Source organism: Sorex araneus, chromosome 4, assembly GCF_027595985.1.
Source record: "Sorex araneus isolate mSorAra2 chromosome 4, mSorAra2.pri, whole genome shotgun sequence".
Taxonomy (NCBI): Eukaryota; Metazoa; Chordata; class Mammalia; order Eulipotyphla; family Soricidae; genus Sorex; species Sorex araneus.
Genome location: NC_073305.1, coordinates 71,775,960 through 71,795,524, shown reverse-complemented (window position 1 = coordinate 71,795,524; position 19,565 = coordinate 71,775,960). Strand labels below are relative to the sequence as shown.

General features: G+C 45.3%; 1 pseudogene; it reads right to left on the bottom strand.

Moving 5' to 3' along the window:
* Positions 1-2,479: 2,479 nt before the first annotated feature.
* Positions 2,480-2,606, bottom strand: LOC129404490 (U4 spliceosomal RNA; annotated as a pseudogene).
* Positions 2,607-19,565: the final 16,959 nt, after the last annotated feature.

The following is a 19,565-nucleotide window of genomic DNA, read 5'->3' as shown; positions in this document are numbered from 1 at the left end:
ATTTAAACTCTGTATGGCCTGAAAGGGAGGACAAGAAGTTTTCTGTTCTCTTAGAATAAATGACTTTTCCAGAAATATACTAGATTATTCCAAACCATGTTTCCTGCCAAGAATGCTAGAAAAACTAAACAAAATGGAAAAGAAAAGCACATCTGTTGGAAGGTCCCTATAAAGCAATGATATTGTAAGTATTGTGGGACTAAGGTCCGGGGCAGAGGGATCCCTGAAGAGGAGAAACTGATTCCCTGAGTCGAAAGTGACAGGTGAGGCTTAGAGCCCGCACTAAGCAGAGGCTGGACTCTCTCTGCCCGAAGAGGTTGCTGAAACATCCAAAGCTGGGGCTTGGAATCCACAAGGCCTGGGAGTCAAGAACAAAGAAAAGTAAGAGAGACCAGCCTTCACAGAGATTGGATCCCAACTTCAAGTCATCTCAAGACAATGTCCTTGGCCAAAAACTGAGGGGGTTGGGGATGTGTGTGGGGATGTGGGTGGGGGGGGAATCACACAACTATAAAAACAGACTGGAGGAGATGCAGATAATGGACATGTACCTCAAAATAGCTACTATTGGGGCCAGAGAGATAATACAGGGCTTAAAGTTCTTGTTTGGCCTACCTCCCAGCCTACCAGGGTCAAAGGTCAGTCCTAAGCTCTGAGTCAAAAATAGGCTTTGAGCATTATGGGATATGCCTCCCTCAAATCTCCCCAAAACAAGATTAAATAGTTATTGTTAGCTAACGCAAAACAGCACTACTGCAGAGAGGGAAAGAAAACTTTATTTTCCAGAGTTTCAGTTTAGGGCTGCCCAGTAAAGGCAAATCACACACACACACACACACACACACACACACACACACACACACACACAGCAAGAGAGAGAGACAGACAGACAGACAGACAGACAGACAGAGAGGGAGGGAGGGAGGGAGAGAGAGGGAGAGAGAGTCAGAGAGAGAGAGAGAGAGACAGAGAGAGAGAGAGAGAGCTTTAATTAACTGCATCCCACCTCTCGTATAGGGACTGAATGTAATTGGGGAGGGAGAAATTTTACACTGAAGTCAAACATTTTGTCTTTCGGTGACAAACAGCAATTTCTAGTACCCAGACTGCACAATAATATGCATATTTCAACTTAGAGACTGTTATCTCCAGGTATGAGGAAATACAAATTAAGAGAAAACAGTTCATCATATGGCGGTTGGTTAAATAGACATTTCACCCTGGGTTCTACCAGCTGCTGGCTGCCATTTTTTCCAGATAGCTCAGTCAGGAACTAAGACGTTGGTAGGCTGGGCCAGAGGGATATTCGTGGCCTGAAAAAAAAGGATTTCTTAACTTGTGGGTGACACAAAATTCACAAATACTCTGAAACACACCAATTCTGCATTCGATTTTTTTCCCCACACCAGAATTAAATGTTCAATGAATTAAAATACACGATAGAGAATTTTGGCAGAGTGGCTGTCCATAGAAGAAAATTGTAATCCAAACATATTCTGTGAATGGGATTCAGCAATTGGCATCTTTGATGTTGACCCAAAAGAGTTGAAACTTCCAGTCACATAACATGTGTGGATGTTTATAGCATTGATTTTTTAAAATAAATTGTGAAAACATGGAAATAACCAAGAAGTTCTTTATTAGGTAAGTGGATGGATAAAACAATTCTAGTATACCAAGAGAATGGAATAATATTCAGCTGGAATAGAATAATAATATTAAAAATGAGGCATCAAGCAGTAAAAAGACATGGGAAACTTAAAACATATTAATAATGAAAGAAACCAATTTGTTTTTTAGCACTTCATTTTAATGTTTTTATTAAGGCATCTTGATTTACAAAGTTGTTTATAATAGAATTTCAAGCATATAATGTATCAACACCAATTCCACCACCGGTATCAACTTTCCTCCTGTATTCCTCAGGATTCCCAACTCCCACCAGTCTCTTTCTTTAACAGGCATATTTTAAAGTTAGGTTACTGTAATTTGGGCCTCCTTCTGCCGGTAGTGGGCCCTGTGGTTTAAATATACACATATGCCACACCTCCGCATCACCAATGTGCCTGAGAGCCCCGCTCCCTGCCCCTGTTACCTTCTGTCCATCTCTTCTTACTCCCCCTTTAATTTCTTCCCTTCCATGTCCTTCTCATTTCTACAATCTAGGGCCAAGAGTAACCTAGATATCACCCCTTGCACTCCCTTGTCCTGTTATTCTATGTACCATCAAATGATAAGTGAGATCATTCGATATTTGTTCTTTTTCTTTAAAGAGCCAAAATTTTTATTTATTCCTCGTTTGTGAAATATTCCTCAATGTGGTATTTGTCCTTCTGACTTCCACCACTTAAACATGTTATCCTCAAATTTCTTCCAAATTGCAGCAAATTGCATGATTTCACCACTCCTTGCAGCTACACGGTATTCCATTGTGTATATATACCACAACTATATTATCCACTACTTGTCTGTGCTTGGACACCTGGGTTGATCCCATATCCTACCTATGAATAACGGTGGGTATGTGTCCTTTTGATTTTTTCAATTAGCAATAATCACGCCTCGGATAAACCTCATTGGCTATGATACTGCCACTGTGCAAAGCTATGTGTCCTTTTAATTAAAAAAATTTTTGAAATTAAAAAAATTTTATTGGATCACTATGAGATACACTGTTACCAGGTTGTTCACGACTAGGTTTAAGTCATGCAATGTTCCAACATCCATCCCTTCGCCAGGGTACATTTCCCACCACCAATGTCCCTAGTTTCCCTCCTACCTTGCTCCCCCCAACTCTTGTGAATGTGTCTTTTTAAATGAGTGTTTTGGTGCCTCGGTGGTAGACCTCAAAAGCAGAGTTGCTGGGTTTATGGCAGCTCTACTCTTACTTCTCTGAGACATCTCTGTACTGTTTTCTATGGGGGTTAAATTAGACATTTCTACCAACAGTGGGTGAGAGTTCCTTTTTCAACCAATTTTCTCCAACATAGATTGTTTCAAGTTATGCTTTTATTTGTGCCATTATCACTGGTGTGAGATGATATCTCATTGTCATCTTGATTTGGATTTCACTGATAATAAATGACGATAGCAATTTTTCATGTGCCTATAAACAATTCATCTATTTTCTTCAGAAAAGTGTGTTTTCATTTCCTCTCCCCATTTTTTTGTGGATCACACCTGGTGGTGCTCAGGGATCACTCCTACTCGTGTTTGGGAGACCCATATGGGGTTCGAGGGATCAAACCTAGTTGGCTGTGTGCAAGGAAAGCACCCTACCCACTGTGCTATCTCTTAACTTTCCTCTCCCCACTTTTATAGGTTCTTTGTATATCTTTTTTTTTCTTTTTTTTGGGTCACACCCGGCAATGCTCAGGGTTTCTCTGGGCTTTGCACCCAGGAATCATTCCTGGCAGTGCTCGGGAGACAATATGGGATGCTGGGAATCAAACCCGGGTCGGCCACGTGCAAGGCAAATGCCCTACCCGCTGTGCTATCACTCCAGTCCTTTCTTTGTATATCTTTATATAGCTTGGACACTTTTATCTAATGTGTTGAGTGCAAATATTTTCTTCCATTCAGTTGGTCATCTTTTAGTTTTAGCCTATGTTTATTTTGCCATGCAGCTTTTTAACTTGATGTTGCCCATTTATTTATTTTTGTTTCTGCTGCCTTTGCCAATGGCATCATATAATTGAAAACACCTTTGAGGTACAAATCTTGGAGCATTATGTCAATATTTTTCTCAATTTACTTTATGGATTCTGGTCTGACCTCAAGTTCTTTGATCCACTTTGAGCTGACTTTTGTGTAATGTGTAAGATATGGATCCAGCTTCATGTTTTAAACATGTGGTTATACAATTTTTCCAACATACATAGTTAAGAGACTACCTTAACTTCACTTCATGTACCCAGCTCCTTTTTCAAAGATTAGATGACCATGGATCTGTGTATTTGTATTTGGGAACCCAATTCTAATCCATTGATCAGAGTTTATCCTTATTCTAGTACCATGCTGTTTTGATTACTATAGCATTGGAGTATAGTTTTAAGTTATGCAATGAGATACCTCCCAATTTCAATTGAAATAAGACAATTAGTAAAGGTCCATATTGTATGATTTCAATTTTCTGGCATTCTTAAAAAAGCATAGCGTAGGGGATGAGCAAGAGATTTCTGGGAGTTAAGAGGGAGAGGATAATTAGGAAGAAACGTGTTTTAGGGCAGCAAAACTATTCAGTATGGTTCTATTATGGCCATTATACATTTGTCTAATAGATAATAAAACACCAAGAATTAAACTTAATGGAAACTACGGACTTTGGGGGATGACAACACATCCCTATAACTTCATCAATTATAAGCAATACTACTCTGACGTAGGGTATTGACGGTTGGGTAGGTCATGTGTATGGTGGGCATAGAATTTATAGAAAGTTTCTGTACTTTCTGCTTAAGTTTGCTATAAACCTAAACAAACCTGCTCTCTTAAAAATATCTATTTTGGGGGGAGATGATGTCCCAAGCGATGCTCAGGGTGTCCCAAAAGTCACACCTAGTGATAATTGGCTAACTAGGGTAGGCATTTCAAACTCCTGGCCTGGATATGTGATCCCACTAGGGCCAAACAGTGATGGGGGCCAGACGTCATGGTGCTGGGATGGGGGTGGCATGCGTACAGTGCCAGGGATCAAACTCCGGGTCTTACACATGAAAGAGATGCATTTCAACCTTTTATCTTGCCAGCCCAAAAAAGTTGATTATTATGAAAAAAAAAACTTGAAGAAATGATAAAGACAGAGAGGGATTCAGACATTGAGAACCTGGGGCCAAAGAGGTAGGATGATTGTCTTGTGTGCTGTCCTGCAACATGGGGAGCCTGATGCAATGAGTCAATTCCAATGCAGTCTGTGACCGATAATCAATAGGTATGGACTACTGACTGATGTCTTGTCAATAGACAAGTTTATTTAGGATAAGCAGTGATTAAATAGAGGCAGAGGAATGCAATACATGCGGGTGAGGGCATGTGGTGAGAGGGAGGTGAAGGTGAGGTTAGTGGCTACACGGGGTAGTTGTACAGGGTCCTGTGATCTCTAAGCAGAAACTAGGCTATTTGTCTTTTAGGTTACATCGATGACAGTATCCCATATTTCAAGCCCAGCCACCAGTAATTTTGAATCATCAATCTATACTAATCTCTAGGAAACATTAAATCTCCTGATTTCAGTTCTTCGCCATTACTTGAATCAATGTACTAAGACAAGTGCCTCAGGGTCCTGGAACATTCTCACAGGTGAAACATCCAGGTGGTTTTGGGAGCTGAGCCAGCAGGAATTCCAACAAGTTGCACACAGTCAAGCAGGGTTCAATCCCTGGCACCCCATATGATCCCCTGAGCCCTGCTCAGGAAGTAATCCCTGGCTGCAGAGCCAGGAGTAAGCCCTAAGCACCACCAGATACACACCCCCACCCCACCCCTGCAAAAAATGAAAAAGAAATTGTGGACCCGAAAAAGTCATAAATTGAAATGCAAATTCTAAAAGAGATAATTTCAATAGCTAATTAGATACTGTTGGGGAGAGCTGTGGGCTGGAGCGATAGCACAGCGGCAGGGCATTTGCTTTGCACGCGGCCGACCCGGGTTTGATTCCTCTGTCCCTCTCGGAGAGCCCGGCAAGCTACTGAGAGTATCTTGCCCACACAGCAGAGCCTGGCAAGCTCCCTGTGGTGTATTCGATGTGCCAAAACCAGTAACAACAAGTCTCACAATGGAGATGTTACTGGTGCCCGCTCGAGCAAATCGATGAGCAACAGGATGACAGTGATATGGTGAAGAGAGTTGTAAAGTGAATATGAGATAAAAATGCTCAGGAAGGGGCTGGAATGATAGTCCAGCAGGTCGGGCACTTGCCTTGCATGTGACCAACCCATGTTCAATTCCCTCCCCACTGGCATTCCATATGGTTCCCCCAAGCCAACCAGGAGTGATCCCTGAGAGCAGAGCCAGGAATAAATCCTGAGCCCATTGAGTGTGGGCCCCTCCCAAAGTAAACAAAAAGTGCATAGGAAATATGAGGTATAATCCCATGAAGTGTAAAACATCTAACTGGTATGATCAGAGTCTCAGAAGAAGAGGAAAATACTAGAAAAACAGTACAAATTTAAGAGACAATAGTTGTATGTGTGCATGTGTGTGTGTGTGTACATGCCCTAAGAATTTGTTTTGTTTTGGAGCCACACCCAGCAGTGCTCAAGGCCTACTCCTGGCTCTGTGCTCAGGGACCATATATAATCAAACAGGGGCCAGCCACATGCAAGGCAAGGCAAATGCTTTTATTCCTGTACTATCTCTCTGGCTCCCAATTAAGAATTAAAAAATATTTTTTCTAAGAATACTTTAAATGAACGAAAGATAGCAAATCAAGGATTTGAGAATTATGAACACTTGGCAGGTCGTACCTGCTTAGAATAAACCACACTGAGGCACAGCCCCAAACCATCACTGGAGAAGCAGAAGGCCAGGGAGTGGCATAGTGGTTATAACGTACGCAAGCCTGACCAAGGTGTGACTCTTTGTACCACCTTTTCACCTGAGCATCACAGTTGCAGTCCTGGAGGTCCCCAGCACCACCCAGTGGCCCACGTATCTCTAGCACTGCAGGGCCTGAGCAGCTTTGCAGTCCTGGGCCCTCCTTGCAATGAGCCAATGGCACTGGGCTGAAGACCACTTGGGGGCCCAACAAGAAATAAGTAAGCAAATGCAAGTCAGAGAGAAAAAGCTTAGGTATAAGCAGAGAGAAAACGAAAAGCAGCGAGAAGATCATAAAGAGTTTTTAGCAAGTGGTATGTGACTAAGTTTTGAGGAGGAGGGTGGTTGTAGAAGCAGGGGGCTCGGAAGAGAAGGGGCTGGGTGTGAGGGTGAGAACCGTGAGCATGGGAGACAAGAGCCATGTCGAGGAGAGTCTGATGATTTGGTGATGAGTCAGATATGAGAGGAAGAACAGGAAAGAACCAAGAACCTTTTCCAGATTTCTGGTTGAAGGAATAGAGTGAATGGCGTGTCATGTACTGAGCTGGGAGAGGCCGGGAGAGGAAGTGGTTCTGTATGTTATGATTAGTAGGTGATTTATTCCCTCTGTGCCTTGTTTTTCTCATTTGCCCAAGTGAAATCACGTTGCACCCACCTCAGTTTCCATGGTGATGACGATGTTGAGCATGATGGAGATCCCAGTTGGAAGCTGGAAGCAGACGCTTACCATTGTCACCCTGGGGCCTCTGTGTCCTTTGACACTTTGTACCCAGAGTGACATAAATGAGCCAGTTCAGCTATGATTTGGGAGCCCCAGAGTTTCTCTTACCTCCTGTTTTAGAGCCAACTTCCCACTTAGCAGGAAAAAAGGGGAGAATAGATTAGTCTTCAATGATAGCAGGAGATTGAATTCAAATCCTATAACACAGAAGGTCTTAAGTATTTTTTGTCTCTACCCAAACCACTAAAAGTTCGCTTCTGCAACCTGAGACTTGCTAATCTGCCTTATTCCATCTGTGCGTGTTCTTTTGCTTTGCCAAACCCCTGGGAGCTTAACATTCCCCCTCATCTTCCTGGAGGAAATTTTCCTGTGAGATGGGCAGCACCAGAAACTTTAAAAGAAAAGTCTGTTTACTTTTTTATTTCTTTTTCCCCAAGCAAGGCCTTGATCTGATTAATTTCAATTCAGTTCAGATATTTGTGGAAGCCTTCCCCGTGCCAGGCCCTGGGGGAGTCCCTAATGTTAATTCAATCGTTCCCTCATTTAGTAAACATTTTTTCTTGCTCCCTAGGCCTACCTCACAGACCTCTCTTATTTCTCTTTATTGATATGCCAAGTTCACTTACTTCTATATGGCCCAGCTGCCTGAAGTACCTTTCACCTAGAACTCTTGCCGCTGGTCTGCCCCTATCTGGGTTATTCCATTCTACCTGAATCATCTTCTATCATCTACTCGGGTGTCTTCTCTCTTATCCCCAAAACTTGGAGTCTCTGAGTACTCCTCCAGCCTCTTTCCTACACACACAATAGGTGCTCAATTAATGCTTGTGAACTGTGGACCAAAAAGAACATTCTGTGTTTTGCCATTAGACAGTCTTCACCCTGGCCAGGGCCCTGAGAGGCTGATGAGATCAACAGGGCAGTGGTTTTTGTCTTGTCAAGAACTTTGGGGCAAGGGCTGCGGGGATGGCCCCGAGGCTGGAGCGTCTACTGAGCAGGTGAGGAGCCTGGGGTTGATTCCTCACCCCTGGCATTGCTTGGTCCCTGAGCACCCCTGAGAGTGAACCTCGGCAACCGTGCGGCAAGAGACGCCCCAGTGATAAAGCACTGTTAGGTGCAACCCAAAAATTAAAAGAAAAAAGGAAAAAGAGGAAGAGAAGGTGCCTGGGTGAGAAGCCCTACAGCATTTAGAGTCACTGAGCATTTAGAGTCACTGAGAAGCACGAAGAAAGTGGCTTGACTGTCTCCTCACATCTATAGGGGCTACTGTCAGATCAACAGATTCTTATTTAAGAATAAGATTACAGGGGCTGGAGCGACAGCACAGTGGATAGGGTGTTTGCCTTGCACACGGCTGACCCGGGTTCGATTCCCAGCATCCCATATGGTCCCCTGAGCACTGCCAGGAGTGATTCCTGAGTGCAGAGCCAGGAGTAACCCCTGTGCATTGCTGGGTGTGACCCAAAAAGCAAAAAAAAAAAAAAAGAATAAAATTACAGGACCAGAGAGATTGTACAGTGAGTAGGACATTTACCTTGCATGTGGCCGACCTGGGTTATATCCCCAGCATCCCATATAGTCCCCATGTCCAGCCATAAAGAAAGATTTCTGAGCACAGAGCCCTGAGCAAGGCCAGATGTGGTCTTCCCTGAAAAAAGGCCAAAATAAAACAAACAAAAACAAGCACACACACACACACACACACACACACACACACACACACACAGACACGATTGATCGATCGCATCTTCTCAAACAGAGAGATGAAATCCGTGCTTTGAAGTTCTGAATGTTTTGACCTTTATCAGTAAACTAATCTCTTTTCTAAAGACCAATTACGTGCTCTTTTTTTTTAAATTTTTTTTTTGTTTTGTTTTGGGGGCCATACCAGGTGATGCTCAAGAGTTGCTCCTGGCTTCACACTCAGGAATCACTTCTGGCACTGCTTGGGGGACCATATGGGTGGCTCGGGATGGAACCTGATGGGCCTCGTGCAAGGCAAGCGCCCTACCTGATGTACTATTGCTCTGGCCCCTGCAGGTTCTTTCTGTCCATGAAACTTATCAATGTAAATCAAGGCCAAAACTCCAGAGGGAGTGGCAGTTACTTAGAACCCTGATGTTGGTTTTCAGGGCCAAGAGCCTTAGTTTACCCCAGTTAGCTTCACTAATACTCTCCTCTTAGGCATGGGATGGACTGGGGAGATGGCACAAAGGCCTCTTCTCAGCACGTGCTTTTCTGGCGGGTGCCCCAGTTTTATCCTCAGCACTTGGCTGTGATCACTGAGCTTGGGGTAACCCTTAAGCAACACTGGGCATGGCCCCAAACAAAACAGGGTATGTGTATAGCATGAAAGTGTACCCCTAAAACATAAAATCTTGTAAACCAGTATTTCCTCATCCCCTAGCCCTTTCTCTAGTTGTTTTTGTTTGGTTGGTTGGTTGTTGAGGCCACATTCAGCGATACTCAGAGTTTACTCCTGGCTCCGCACTCAGCAATTACATCTGGTGATGCTTTGGGGACCATATATGGTGCTGGGGGATCAAACCCAGGTCAACCACACACAAGAAAAACATCCTACCTGCTGTACTATATTGCTCTGCCCCTGTTGAGCCACTTGTCAGAGGGAAGGATGCAGAATGTTGTGTGGGAGAATGTAATTTTATGGATACAAATGTATCTCTTCTCTATCACTGGTACCTGTCAATATTGAGGAAAAGGCCGATTAAAGTTCATCCCCAGCTGAAACCAGGAACGTGGGAGTAGGCCAGGGAAGCAAAGGAATGAGCACTTTCCTGCCCAGGCTGAATTCTCAGTTCTGCCCAGTCAGTGTCCACTGGCCACTATTTCCCTGTTGGCAGAGCCTGCCACCCACCAGCAGCAGCCCTTGAAGCTGGAAAATCATAGCAAGGGGGCCTGAGATGTCTGTTGGGCTTCTCGGGAAAAGTCTTCTCTCGGAAGGGACTCAGCCGAGGCTCTGAGGTCTGGCACGTAGGCAGCCATTTTGCACACACGAGTTCCTCAACCAAAGTGATATATAAAGGGTACAAATGTATGGGGTTGTGGGAGAGAGAGTACAGTGGATAGGGTGCTTGCATTACTGTTAAAAGTAATAAATTCCTGCATTTTTACCTCATAAGTTGCTTTTAAAAAATAAGTCACCTTGTTTTAAAAAGTAATAAATAAATGTCTTTACTGTGGTTTCACTTTTAAACAGAATTCCCACAACTGGGCTCTTGAAAAGTGGGATGATTTTATCCTAGTCAAAGGAGACCAAAAGAAGGATGGTGGGGTGGGTATGGCCCAGCACCCTTCCCCACCACCCACCCCCAGGACCAACAAACTAGTTCTCTTCTAAGGCAGACCTTGAGATGGGATCCTGGTGCCACCTTATAATTTCCTGGGTCCAGGCACAGCTCAAGCTGTGACGAGGGGCTCAGTTTGGCACCTGTCAGTCCTTAGGCGCATTTTGAAATTCAGGCTGTGTTTAGTTTCACCCTGTGGGTTGCTGAGCAAATGTATTCCTGGTCCCACCAACTGGAAAAGCTCCATTCTTCATAAAGTCCTGGGGTGAAAAGAGAATCCTAACAGGAAGAAGAACAACTTCTCAGTGGTAATTTCTTTCAGACAACAGAACAGAGTTAGTGAAGGAGGGAGGGAGGGAAGAAGGGAGGGAGGGAGGGAGGGAGGGAGTGGGTGGGTGAGTGAGGAAGGGTGGGAGATAGTGAGGGAGGGAGGGCGTGGGTGAAATCAGCCTTCATCACCCCTTTCTTTCCCCTTGCTCACCCACAGTTGACTGTGGCGTGCCTTTCACCTGGAGAGCTCCAAGTGCCAGGGTCTGGTGACTGACTGTCAGAGGAAGCCCTGACCCCAGCACAGAGGCAGATAACCCTCCTATAAGCACTAAGTAAGAGTGAGTACTCAGAGCAAAGTAACTCAGATCAGAGTGGCAGGGCGGGGGCAGGAAGGCCCACCCACTCAGGAGTGCTGTTGTTTTTATTTTGGCAGGACCACACCCAGCTGTGCTTAGATGTTACTCCTGGCTTTGCACTCAGGAATCACTCTGAGGTGCCCAGGAGACCATTTGGGATGCCGGGATCGAATCTAGGTTGGCTGTGTGCAAGGCAAGGGTCCTACCTGCTGTGCTTCTGCTGTTGAGTTTCAGTCACCCCAATATAACTGGCTGAGTTGCCACCGGGAAAGGCTTAAGAGGTGGTTGGGAAAATGGAGACAGTGGTGGAGGGATGGTGACAGTGGTGGTGGAAACGGTGTTGGAATGTTGAATGCCTGTAACAAACCATCACAAACAACTTTGGAAATCACAGAGCTTAAAGTATAGGGGAAAAACATGTACATATGCACCTATTTCTTGTAAATTCCAAGCTATTTTGGGGGATTTTTTAAAAAGTTTATTAATGACAGTTAAGACATGATTATCACCATAATGAGATCCAAGTAAAAAATAAATTTAATGCAATATATTTTGGATTCTGGTATTGAAAACTTACTTATGTAAATGAGAATAGGCATTTTGTTAAATTGTATTACATAGTTTTAATTTCCTTATTTACAAAGGTTAAAATCATATCAGAATCATAAATTGGCTCTTACTGATTTGTTTTCTAATCATTCTATTTGCCATTTTTTTACTTTTTGTTCGCGCAAACAACATAAAGTGAATTTGTTATGTGCCTAAAGGGACAGGTTGGGGTTGGGAGGGAACCTGGGGACTTAGGTGGAGGAAAGGTCACACTGATGATGTTGGATCACTTAATGCCTAAAACAAAGATATTATGAACAACTTTGTAAATCATGGTGTTTTAATGAAAAAAAAAAAAATACTGCCTGCGGTCCCAGCGGGCAGTGGCCTGGTGTGAGCTAGCCTGGCTCACATCTCCCACTGGGAGGAGAGAGGGGTGGGAGGAAGAAGGGGGCCCGTGTGCTGCAGAAGATCCCCCACTGAGTCAGACCACCCCAGGCAGAACTCACGAATGCCCTGCTTCACTGCCTCTCCCCCTCCCACCCCACCTCAGCAGCAGAACCCAAAGGAAACAAAATCTCAAGTGAGTGCCTGATTTGCTCTGAATTTCCAACATTCTCATTCACATGCTTACTCATTCCATGGGCCTCTGTGAGCTACGTATTACATTGAGGAGTAAGTGGAACACTTTTGGGTCCTTGGAGACCCAAGAGCACAGAGGTTCCCACGTCTGATCTTCTCCATCTCCACACACCGGTGGGGCCTAAAGTCAAGAAGACACTTGGGCCGTGTCTGCGGGCCTGGGGACAGCACAGAGGGCAGGCTGGGAACAGCTAACCAAACAGGTGCTCCCTGTGAGTGCAGACATCGGCCTGCGGGGGACGGAATCAGAAGCCACCTGGGGGTGCGGGCGTGCCTGGAATATCAGAAGCAGTTCCAAAGAATGAACTCAACACACGGGGACTGATCGGTCTTGGGAGAATCTTGGGAGAAAACTGGAAGATGAGACACTGCCTCATCAAATCAGGCACCCGGTGGGTGAACTTGCAGAGGTTTTTGAATCATCAATAAAGAGGGAAAAACAATAAACCATGTCGGCAGTGAGAGGCCTGTTGGTCTTCTCCTGTCTTGGCCCTGGGTCCCTTGTTGCAACAACAGGAAGATCACAGTAGCTATAAAGACCAGGGTCAAACCCAGGCCACTAAAGTGCCCAAATAAAAATCATCTGAGCTATTTCATTCATTTGTTTGGGGGGATAATCCTGGTTCTAGGCTCTGTGATCACTCCATGTGGTGCCAGGGATGAAACCCAGACTTCTCACATGCAAAGCACATGCTCAGTCCATTGAACTATCTCTCTAGTCCTAATTTTTGTGTGTGTGTGTGGGGGGGGGCGGGGCTGGAGTGGGAGTGAGTCTCCCTAGAAATGATCTGGGGGACCAGAGCCACTCCTGGTGATAACTGTCCTATGGCTCAGCACCCACAGACCCTGGATGTGATATTTCTCAGGGGAGAGGATTGTGCGGTGTGGGGGACTGAATCAGGATCCCACACATGCAAAGCTGTCCATGACCTGCGCCATCTCCCCAGTCCCGCTGATGGATCTGTGTCTCTGAATTTGCATTTCCTCCTGCCTAGAAGGGCTCCTGCCCCAGGGCTGATGACCTGGAGTTTAAATTATGCGTTTTAGTCCAATGTAGGAACTGCCACATTCCAAAGACAAATACTTGACTACACTAACAGTGACTCTAATGCGAATCCTCCTATGGACAGTAAACCGGCTGCTCCCGCTGCCCGTGACTCGAGGCCCACCTCCAGGTGGCCCAGGGGCAGCCTGTGCGGATTCCGTGGGAAGTGCTTTCTTCTTCCAGGCAGCTCTCGAGTTTAAGTCTAAAATGTGAAGTTTCTACACCCCCCCATTCCTGGTGGTGATTTTTATTTTGCTTATCAATATGTACAGAATATTATTTATTTACAAATAATGATGGATGCAAAAAAGTGCTAGATGGTGCTTCTCAGAGGTAAGTACGAACTTCTGAAGCTAGAAAAGAGCCTGGAAGACAGACATATTTGTGAACTTCCATTTTTGGCTCTCTTGTTCAAAGGACCTGGGGCCAAGCCCAGTGATGCTTAGCAACTGAGTCTGACAGGTCAATGCCCAGGCTCAGGGGGAGGGGACAGATGGTGCTGGGGACTGAACTTGGATCTTCGTACTTGCAAAGCACAGGCCCCTGATTCCTAGGATGTCTCCCTGACCTGGAACTTCTTCTAATGAGAGCAGGAGATGGTTTCAGGAACTTTCACTAAAACTTGAAAGAAAAATTGGAAGACAGAGTGATAATACAGTGGGTAAACACTTGCCTTGCACATGGTGGACCCAGGTTTGGTCCCTGGCATCCCATATGGTCCCCTGAGCACCGCCAGGCATGATCGTTGAAGGTAGAGCCAGGAGTGACCCCGGAGCATTGCCAGGTATGCCCCCCACCAAAAAAAATTAAAAGAATAAAAAAAGGATGAAAGAAAAATTGGAAGGGACCTATGTTAATCTTTTAACACAATTCAGCCTGGTGGATATATGAGCTTTGTTATGTGATTCAGATTCATGGTTATTTGTGGTTTGCTTTCTCAAACAGAAAGAAAAAGAAAGCCTCCTTCATCAAGTCCCCATCTTGATCAAGGACGTAGTTTGGAGGTCAGCATGTCCCTCACATAAATGTTGCCATCTTGCACCTTTAATACTAATTTTATTTTTAGCCAGGCGCATGCTGAGGTGTGTGAGAGCCACGAGGGGCCAGGTCCCAAAGTGTCACCACAGACGACACTAATCTCAGAGGGAGAGCAGGGCATGTTTCCACAGAACCCCCAGCGTCCACGCCTAGAGGGTGATCCTTACAGCACCACACGCATGAGACAAACCAACCTTGTCTTAATGAAACTTAACGAGCTTTTTTTTTTTGGGAGGGGGTGTCACAGGGGTTACTCCTGGCTCTGCACTCAGGAATTACTCCTGGCGGTGCTCAGGGGATCATATGGGATGCTGGGAATCGAACCCAGGTTGGCCGAGTACAAGGCAAACACCCTACCTGCTGTGCTATCACTCCAGCCCCTTGATGAGCTTTAAAAGAAGACACACCTGGCCCAGTGCTCTTCTCCCCAAAAATGTGTAGCTAAATTGAGGCGAGCCTTTGGGCCCCGTGCTCAGTCACCAGGAACTTTGCCAGTGTGCAGGAAACAATCAGAGGCAGACCTGAGAGGGAATCTCAGCTCCACGGACTATGGCCAAGATCCTGCCAAACAGACAGGAGAAAAGAACAGGAGATAAAGGACAGAGGACCAAGGGGGCAATAGGTGGGGTGTCGGGGACAGGCTTTGCCCGCAGCTGACCTGGGTTCAATCCTAGGCACCACATACAATCCCTCGAGTATCACTAGGAGGGATTCCTGACCACAGAACCAGGAGTAAGCCCTGAGCACCATGAGATATGGCCCAAAAGAACAAACCAAAATCAAACCAACCATCCCACAAACAAAACACTGCTCAAGACAGAAAAGGATTCCAAGAGACGACCAGACTCTGGGTGTGATGCTGGCGGGTCCTCAATTGACAGAAGCAGTCATGAGACTCTTCTCAGGACCCTGAAGCTATGGATGGACTGTGTTGGTGATGCTGCTATTGAATTATGGTCAAGTTCAGTAAGGATGTAAACGAGCATGAGTAAGAGAATACCTCTCCTCTTTGGGCGTCTGTGGAAGGATTTAGAAACGATGGTCATAATATTTACAAATCCCTTCCAGTTGTCTCAGTAAAAAGCTAACATGGGAAAGATGTGCTATCAACTCCACTGTGAGCCACTGTTTGACTTTGCTGGAGGCTCCAGGAACCTTCATTAGGGTTCCTGGGGAAGGGGAAAGGTTAGAAAGGGGGGGTATAATACTGGGGAAATTAGTGGTGGAGAATGTGCACTGTGGAGGGATGGGTGTTCGATCACTGTATGACTGAAACTCAAACATGAAAGCTTTGTAACTGTATCTCATGGTGATTAATTTTTTTAAAAAGTGGCATTCTCTTCTTTGACGCAGACTTTGCCAAAGAAGGGGCTGGGAAGATAACCAAGAGCCAGTGCACATGCTTTGCATGGGGGGTGAGAGGAGGGGGGAAAGTATGTGCAGGGAGGGAGGGGGCAAACCCCAACACCTCATGGTCCGACGAATGCCACAGGGAGACACCCCTGGTATTGTTCTAGGAATGACCCCCTAACAACCACTGTGCATTCCCCCAGACAAACCAAAATGAAAATAAATGTTTTAGTATTTCTGAGAAATTAGTAAAAATAACAGGACTGGGTATATTACCAGTGTAGGAAATTCAGCACTCCTATATGTAAATCGTGATTATGAAAATCAGGACTTTTGCTGAATTTCAAAGAAGTGACTTTTGGGGGCTACTCTTGCTTTTTTCTGGCCTCGAGAACTTTCTCAGAAGATTTGATAGTGGCTCCTCAAAAAAATCATGGAGAGTGGCAGACACGGGTTGAAAACAGAAAAACACTTCCTCCCTCAAAGAGACCACAGCAGCAAGTGGATGACAATTCTAAGAGCAGATGATGCAAATTCACTCCTGTGTAACCTCCTTGGAAAATGCTCATCAGGGGACCAGGGCATGTGGTTCAGTAGTAGAGCACATGTTTCTCATGTGTGAAGTTCAGGGTGCAATTCCAAGGAAGGTTGGATAGGAGGGAGGGAGGGAGAGAGGGAGAAAGAAAGTGAATAGAAAGGAAGAATGAAGAGAAAGAGAATGAAGAGAAAGAGAGGAAGGAAGGAAGGAAGGAAGGAAGGAAGGAAGGAAGGAAGGAAGGAAGGAAGGAAGGAAGGAAGGAAGGAAGGAAGGAAGGAAGGAAGGAAGGAAGGAAGGAAGGGAGGGAGGGAGGGAGGGAGGGAAGGAGGCTGGGGTTAAGGAAAGAAAGAAGGAAAGAAGGGAGGAAGGAAGGAAAAGATTAAAGACTAGTTGATAAAGAATATTAAGTAGGAAAAAGTAGCATGTGAAATAGTTTCATCTGTGTAAGCCAACAACTTCTCTAAAAAATGTTCATGGGAAGAAATGGATGAGGGACTGGTGTATCTCTCATTTTGTGGCACATAAACACATGTGATTCCTGGGCTTTGCTGACAGGTTCTGTAAGTTCTGCCAGGAGAAAATGAGTCTTAGTGTGCCCAGGCAGGAGAGCACCAGACTGTTTACCACATTCCCTTTCGTGCTGAATGTTTTCCCTAGCACAGACTCACCTTAACTGCTGAAGAATATATATCTTTTTTTCTTTTCTAATTCTATCTCTGTCTCTATTTCTAACTCTATTTCTATCTCTGTCCCCATCTCTATCTATATAAATGAATCAGCTCCAAAACCTTCTGGTAGACAAGATCTCTTTACTCCGGTTCCAAAGCCTTTCTATCATCTTGACTGTGAATCTTAAAATTAGCATCCCACATGCCCCCTGGGAGACAGATCAGAAAGGGCTGGTTTCAGAATGAGGCTGAGAAACCTCTAGCACCTGGTGTGTGAGAACCTGGTATGGAGGGGGAGTCTATTTTCCTGGGCCATGAAATATGTGCACCCCCAGTTACTATAGAGCTGGTGACAATTCTCCACCATCGTCTGGCCCTGGGCGGAAGGGTTCACGTGTTTGTGGTGTTACATGATTTTCCATTGACCGGTCCAGGAGAAAATTAGATGAAATCACTTCTCCCAGATGTCCCACATCTTTGTTCTACCTGGTTTAATAAAATGTCACATCAAGTCAAAGATGATGGAAGAAAGATGCAAATTAAGGGCTGGAAAGAGAGTATTTCGAGTAAGGCACTTGCCTTGCAAGCAAGCACCTGACCTGGTTTGATTCCTCACACTGCATGTTGTTCCCCCAGCAGAGCCAGGAGTGAGTACTAAACACGGATCCAGGAGTGATCCCTGACCATCCCTGACCACAGAGCCAGGAGTGATCCCTGACCACAGAGCCAGGAATGATCCCTAACTACAGATCCAGGAGTGATCCCTGACTACAGAGCCAGGTGTGATCCCTGAGCATAGCCAGGAATGCCCAAACCTCGACCCCCAAATTCCTCCACCTCAAAAAAAAAGAAGAAAGAAAGAAAGAAGAAAATAATCCCACATGAATATTTGGATAAAGTTCATTTTGGTGAAGTTTAGAAATAAACAAAATTAAAGCAGGCATCAGGGGGCTGGAGTGATAGCACAAGGGTAGGCCATTTGCCTTGCACACGGCTGACCCGGGTTCAATCCCAGCATCCCATATGGTCCCTTGAGCACCGCCAGGGATAATTCCTGAGTGCATGAGCCAGGAATGACTCCTGTGCATTGCCATGTGTGACCCAAAAAGAAAAATAAATAAATAAATAAATAAAATAAAGCAGGCAGCAGAAGTTGGCAGAATGGCTGCTTGAATGGAGGAATGCAGAAGCCCAGTGAGTGAGTGCCTCTGTGTGTGTGTGTATGTGTGTGTGTGTGTGTGTGTGTGTGTGTGTGTGTGTGTAGGGGGTTACAAATGTTCTAAGTCTTCATCCACATAATATGCTCTTTGCTCAAAGGTAAACGTTCTTTGTCAGACGTTACAGTGCATGGAAATAATACCTCAAATGAAAGAAAGTGTATAGCAAATGAAATGCACTTTCAGCAAATGCCATTTGATCAAGTGCTTTGACCAGCACGAGATGTTAGTGAATCCTGCTACTCTATTATCAGGATTCAGTGGTAAGCCTTTGGACCACTGGTCCAGTCTTGTTGGGTTTTGTGGGTTTTGCCTCATGCCTCATGTATTCTGACTTTGGCTTGGGCTTCTCTGAGCTGCAGTCCTGTAGTACTTCCATTTCTGGACAGTGCTCTGGTCACTAAAGCTAACCCTCAGGGATCCAGTGCATCTTTGAGATGATAAAAGCATTGGGGTGGTGTGCAAAAAGGAAGGCAGTAAAAGAGTGCAAGAACGGCACTGGCAAGTGACTCTGGGCCTGCGGAGGGTAGAAAGTTCTTGGCCACACAGCTTGTGATGGCCCCTGGCTCCTGCATCCATGCATGGCTCAGCCATGGGCTTGACTTTCCTCTGAGACAAGTCATAGACATCTTTCCCGGTTACAAATAGAGTTCAAAAAAAGCAAAAAAAAAAAAAAAAAAAAAAACCAAATAGAGTTCACGTTTCCTTTGGGTCATTATGCACGATAGTTTCCTCTTGCCCAGCCCCTGCCCTCAGCTTCTCTCCTTGCCACTTGGCATCACACTGAGACTGTGTGACCCTAAAGTCGTGCTTGTATACAGACAGCATTTCACTAAAACTTTCCAAAAGAATCCCACTACAATGGGCTGTGTTTTCCACAAAGCCGTCTTGACACTCTTCATGTGGTGCTTCCAGAACTTATCCTTTTGATCCGTTGACAGTACCCCTGGTGGATCTGTGTGCTCTGACCTTGCAGCCTGCTTGGGTGGGGTGGGCCTGGCCCTCTCTCAGCTGCTCACTCTGGTGAGCTCCACCGTGCCCAGCGCCCTGGTGCCCTATGGCATGCATAGAATTTCAGGGGTGGGCAGGAGAAGGGCAGGTTCTGTGTGGGGTTCGCTGCTTCAGCAGATCACCCTCTGGTCATGTGGCCTCCCTCCCTCTTGCAGGACTGGAGTCATCACCTCCAAGATGCAGGATTATCCAATTTGAAGACTTTGCCACTTGATGGATGACAATGAGGTTTTCATTGCTGGGTTGTTTGGGGGGCAGGGTGGGAGTCCTCCCAAACAGGCCTTGGGAGGCTCAGGGATCTCTCCCTGCATTTCAGTGTTG